Raw genomic sequence first — 5000 nt, 5'->3', positions numbered from 1 at the left:
ATGCACACAGTATTCAGGCGGGCTTGCCTGCTTTAAGCACTCTAATTTGTTCAAAGTAAACGTGCCGGCCCACCCAGACACTCAATAAAGAGCACCTTGGTAGGATTTCAACGGGGTCCGCCTCGGGACGCACGAACACGCACGAGGCGGTCGCACGCCTTCGGCTCGCCCCACCGGCAGGACGTCCCACGATACATGCCAGTTAAACACCGACGGGCGGTGAACCAACAGCGTGGGACACAAATCCAACTACGAGCTTTTTAACCGCAACAACTTTAATATACGCTATTGGAGCTGGAATTACCGCGGCTGCTGGCACCAGACTTGCCCTCCAATAGATACTCGTTAAAGGATTTAAAGTGTACTCATTCCGATTACGGGGCCTCGGATGAGTCCCGTATCGTTATTTTTCGTCACTACCTCCCCGTGCCGGGAGTGGGTAATTTGCGCGCCTGCTGCCTTCCTTGGATGTGGTAGCCGTTTCTCAGGCTCCCTCTCCGGAATCGAACCCTGATTCCCCGTTACCCGTTACAACCATGGTAGGCGCAGAACCTACCATCGACAGTTGATAAGGCAGACATTTGAAAGATGCGTCGCCGGTACGAGGACCGTGCGATCAGCCCAAAGTTATTCAGAGTCACCAAGGCAAACGGACCGGACGAGCCGACCGATTGGTTTTGATCTAATAAAAGCGTCCCTTCCATCTCTGGTCGGGACTCTGTTTGCATGTATTAGCTCTAGAATTACCACAGTTATCCAAGTAACGTGGGTACGATCTAAGGAACCATAACTGATGTAATGAGCCATTCGCGGTTTCACCTTAATGCGGCTTGTACTGAGACATGCATGGCTTAATCTTTGAGACAAGCATATGACTACTGGCAGGATCAACCAGGGAGCTGCGTCAACTAGAGCTGAGCAGCCGGCCGCCCGGGAGTGTGTCCCAGGGGCCCGCGCGAACACGCAAGCGTCCGCTCAATTATTCTGCAAACAGGAGGAGGCTGAGCTCCCCTGCACAATACACCTCGAAACCCTCTCAGGTCCCGGCGGCGCGCAGCGCCGTCCTAAGTACTTGGTCGGGTTCGAGAGAGGCGCAATCGCCCGGAGTTAGGCGAGTAGACGCTTTAGGTGCGACCACCCGTGCTCCCAACTGAGCTTGCCGCTGCCGACAGAGGCCCGGGAGCGTGCTGTCGTGGCATTGCCGGCGGGAGACAACACGCGCCACCTACGGTGACCGGCAGCTCCAACGCCAGCGCCACAGAAGGGCAAAGGCCCCACGTGGGTGCCGAAGCGAACTCTCCCAGCACAGCGCACGTGCCAACACGTCTGCACAACTGCGATACAAACCACCAGCGAGAACCGCTGGGGCGACCGAGCAGCAGACGGCGTCGCGGCGCCGAGTGCCGGGCGGCGGCGCATCCTCAACGCACACAGTCCTCAATCGGACCAGCACACTGCAGATGTCCACCGCGCTTCGCACCGGGCCGGCGAGGACCCACTTTGGCTGCACGGCGCCGCGCGCAGGGTGCCCCGGCGCGCAGCTGCGCCGCCTGCCGCGTCCGTCGGCCGGCGCGCCTGCCACTGGGCGCCCCCACCAGCCGGCTGTAGCGCGTGCGCCCACGCACCGCGCGGCCAGCACGCCGGGCGGCCCCCCCTCACCGGCCGGGGACAGTCCCACCCACCCACAGCCGCGTATCGCTTCACACCCAGATTCACATTCACGTTCGTTGGTATGGTGGGGACCGCTTCGTAGCTGTACCGATCGTTGCCCTCACAGATGTACCTCCAGCAAGGACAACCGCACCACAACGGGTTACCAGTTGTTCATTTGCGTAACGTCACCAGTAAACGTACACGTCCATCCCCGTTTGCAAAGTCAACTATTATTGCATGCCTGCCTGTCAGGTGTCAAGACACACTACATCCGCTCACATCCACGCAACAAAATGTGCCCGACTAGAGGGCACGTGGAAGGTGCCCCCGTACGTATGCGATGTCCATTGCGCGACCAACTGTCAACCGGCCTCTGTAGCATGTCGCAGATGTGGAACGCGGGGCACCGTGCTATCACATTGTGTGAGAAGAGACTACTACGTCTGCATACACGCGCCACTACATGAACAGACGGCTCATGCTGATCGCCATCCACTGCGTCCATTACTCCCACACGTCTCTATGGCGTACCACACTGCAATGCAGCTGTTATGGGGAGATGACACGTAGCTGTGTACACAACATTCTGAGCGGGTTGCGGTTGGACAATACATTAATGTAACGTGTCATATGCCAATTACAGAGCAGGGTAAGGCACAACTTGGGTTAGGTTAAGGCACAACTTGGGTTAGGTTAAGGCACAACTTGGGTTAGGTTAAGGCACAACTTGGGTTAGGTTAAGGCACAACTTGGGTTAGGTTAAGGCACAACTTGGGTTAGGTTAAGGCACAACTTGGGTTAGGTTAAGGCACAACTTGGGTTAGGTTAAGGCACAACTTGGGTTAGGTTAAGGCACAACTTGGGTTAGGTTAAGGCACAACTTGGGTTAGGTTAAGGCACAACTTGGGTTAGGTTAAGGCACAACTTGGGTTAGGTTAAGGCACAACTTGGGTTAGGTTAAGGCACAACTTGGGTTAGGTTAAGGCACAACGTGGGTTAGGTTAAGGCACAACGTGGGTTAGGTTAAGGCACAACGTGGGTTAGGTTAAGGCACAATGTGGGTTAGGTTAAGGCACAATGTGGGTTAGGTTAAGGCACAATGTGGGGGTAGATTGCGGTACAAATTGCATTACATTGCGGTGCAAATTGCATTACATTGCGGTGCAAATTGCATTACATTGCGGTGCAAATTGAGTTACATTGCGGTGCAAATTGAGTTACATTGCGGTGCAAATTGAGTTACATTGCGGTGCAAATTGAGTTACATTGCGGTGCAAAAACGTGGGGTTAGGTTAAGCCACAACGTGGGTTAGGTTAAGCCACAACGTGGGTTAGGTTAAGGCACAACGTGGGTTAGGTAAGGCACAACGTGGGTTAGGTTAAGGCACAACGTGGGTTAGGTTAAGGCACAACATGGGGGGTAGATTGCGGTACAAATTGCGTTACATTGCGTGCAAATTGCGTTACATTGTGGTGCAAATTGCGTTACATTGCGGTGCAAATTGCGTTACATTGCGGTGCAAATTGCGTTACATTGCGGTGCAAATTGAGTTACATTGCGGTGCAAATTGAGTTACATTGCGGTGCAAATTGAGTTACATTGCGGTGCAAATTGAGTTACATTGCGGTGCAAATTGAGTTACATTGCGGTGCAAATTGAGTTACATTGCGGTGCAAATTGAGTTACATTGCGGTGCAAATTGAGTTACATTGCGGTGCAAATTGAGGTAGGTTAAGGTGCAACACAGGTTAGGTTAAGGTGACATAGGTTAGGTTAAGGTGACATAGGTTAGGTTAAGGTGACATAGGTTAGGTTAAGGTGACATAGGTTAGGTTAAGGTGACATAGGTTAGGTTAAGGTGACATAGGTTAGGTTAAGGTGACATAGGTTAGGTTAAGGTGACATAGGTTAGGTTAAGGTGACATAGGTTAGGTAAGGTGACATAGGTTAGGTTAAGGTGACATAGGTAGGTTAAGGTACAAACTGGGTTGTGTTATGGTACACATTGCGTTGTAGTACAGTACACGTTAGGTTTGGGTACGGTACACAATGTGGTATGGGATGGCGTGTTGTGGGGGGGGGGGGGGGGGGTGAGGTTCGTTGATATCGACCGTAGGACGTGGATGCCCGAGGCAGCGTCAGTGTGTCAAAGGAGTTATGTCACGTCGGGATGCGCTTTCCGCCAGTGAGAGGGGGGGGGCGAGCCGTGTCTGTGGTTGCGGCAGACCTGTGTGTTTCATTCCTGCCAGTGTGTTTGTGCTGTAAGACGAGGCAGTGTGGTGATGTTGGGTGCACCCCTGTGTAGGACATGTGTGGGTGTTGGTGGCTTATCTGAGCAATTGTGGTTGTCGGACGAGTGGGATATCTGTTTTTATGATTGGACCTCCTGGCCTGGTTATCATAGTCTGGTTGGTGTACTGTGGCGGATAGGATGCACCGGACGTTGGTCCATGCCGGTGCTTAATTATTGTATCTGTGTTTGTTACAGGCAGAGAGTAGTGTGTGATAGAGTGTGTGGTGATAGAGTGTGCGGTGACGTGTGGTTCGTTTTGTTTGCACAGACGTTCAGCATGTATAGGGGCATTTGCGTATTTGATCTATCTATGTGGCCTGCATAGTTTTACTGAGCAGTGCTGCGAGGTGACTGAACTACGAGCGACGTACTCATTTACAGCGGAATGGTTGCCTTCTACCAAAGATGGAGTATCGACTCTACGACAGCGTTGGCACCGCAGGAAGCGGTGTCGTACAATGGCCCCCACACCGTCATCGTTGTGCGGGGTAGGGGACCGTATATATTCTGCGAGGAGCCCTGTTTGCACAGGGCGTGGGGTCTCGCGTCCTGCGGTTCAGTGCCCCCAGGGAAGCGCGCGGAGGTGGTGCTGCTGCTGCTGTAGCAAGCGAGCTACTTAGAGCATGTATAGGGACAGCGGGAATATGGCATATTGGATATAACTCTTCATGAAACGCAAGATATAGGGGTGGGATTGCACGATAGGAGTGCGGGAAGAGTCCGCCATTCATCCGCTGAGTTGCGATTTGGGCGGTTGGAGTGGGGCACGTGCGGGTGCGGGGTGGAGCGATTGTCGGTCGACGACTTCGTGCGGCGCAGGCACTGGCGTTGGGGCTCCTGTGGTGGACAGATGATGCAGGCTGTGTGGGTGGCGTCGAAAATTGGGCACTTGTTGGGACCTAGCGATGTTGTAGTCGGCGTGGCGTCGCCTAGATGGGCGGTATCGTCGGTGCAGCAGGTCATGTTGCGGGGGGACCTGCAGATGGCGGTCTTTTGTTTGTGGTGCGCTCGCCATGGTGGACGTAGTGTCGTCCGATTCGCGTAGATGGAGCT

The 5000-nt window shown here is 53.8% G+C and overlaps 1 non-coding gene across 1 annotated transcript in view; it reads right to left on the bottom strand.

Annotated features, from left to right (window-relative positions):
• LOC126110393 (small subunit ribosomal RNA) overlaps window positions 1-898 on the bottom strand; it is a 1909-nt gene extending 1011 nt beyond the window's left edge. The window contains exon 1 of the ribosomal RNA XR_007523750.1: window positions 1-898. This exon is cut by the window's left edge and continues 1011 nt beyond it. This is a non-coding gene — a ribosomal RNA (small subunit ribosomal RNA).
• Window positions 899-5000: the final 4102 nt, after the last annotated feature.

The sequence above is a fragment of the Schistocerca cancellata genome, unplaced genomic scaffold (genome assembly GCF_023864275.1).
Source record: "Schistocerca cancellata isolate TAMUIC-IGC-003103 unplaced genomic scaffold, iqSchCanc2.1 HiC_scaffold_13, whole genome shotgun sequence".
Classification (NCBI taxonomy): Eukaryota; Metazoa; Arthropoda; class Insecta; order Orthoptera; family Acrididae; genus Schistocerca; species Schistocerca cancellata.
Note: the sequence above shows the minus strand (reverse complement) of the source record. Positions and strands in the feature narration are given on the sequence as shown.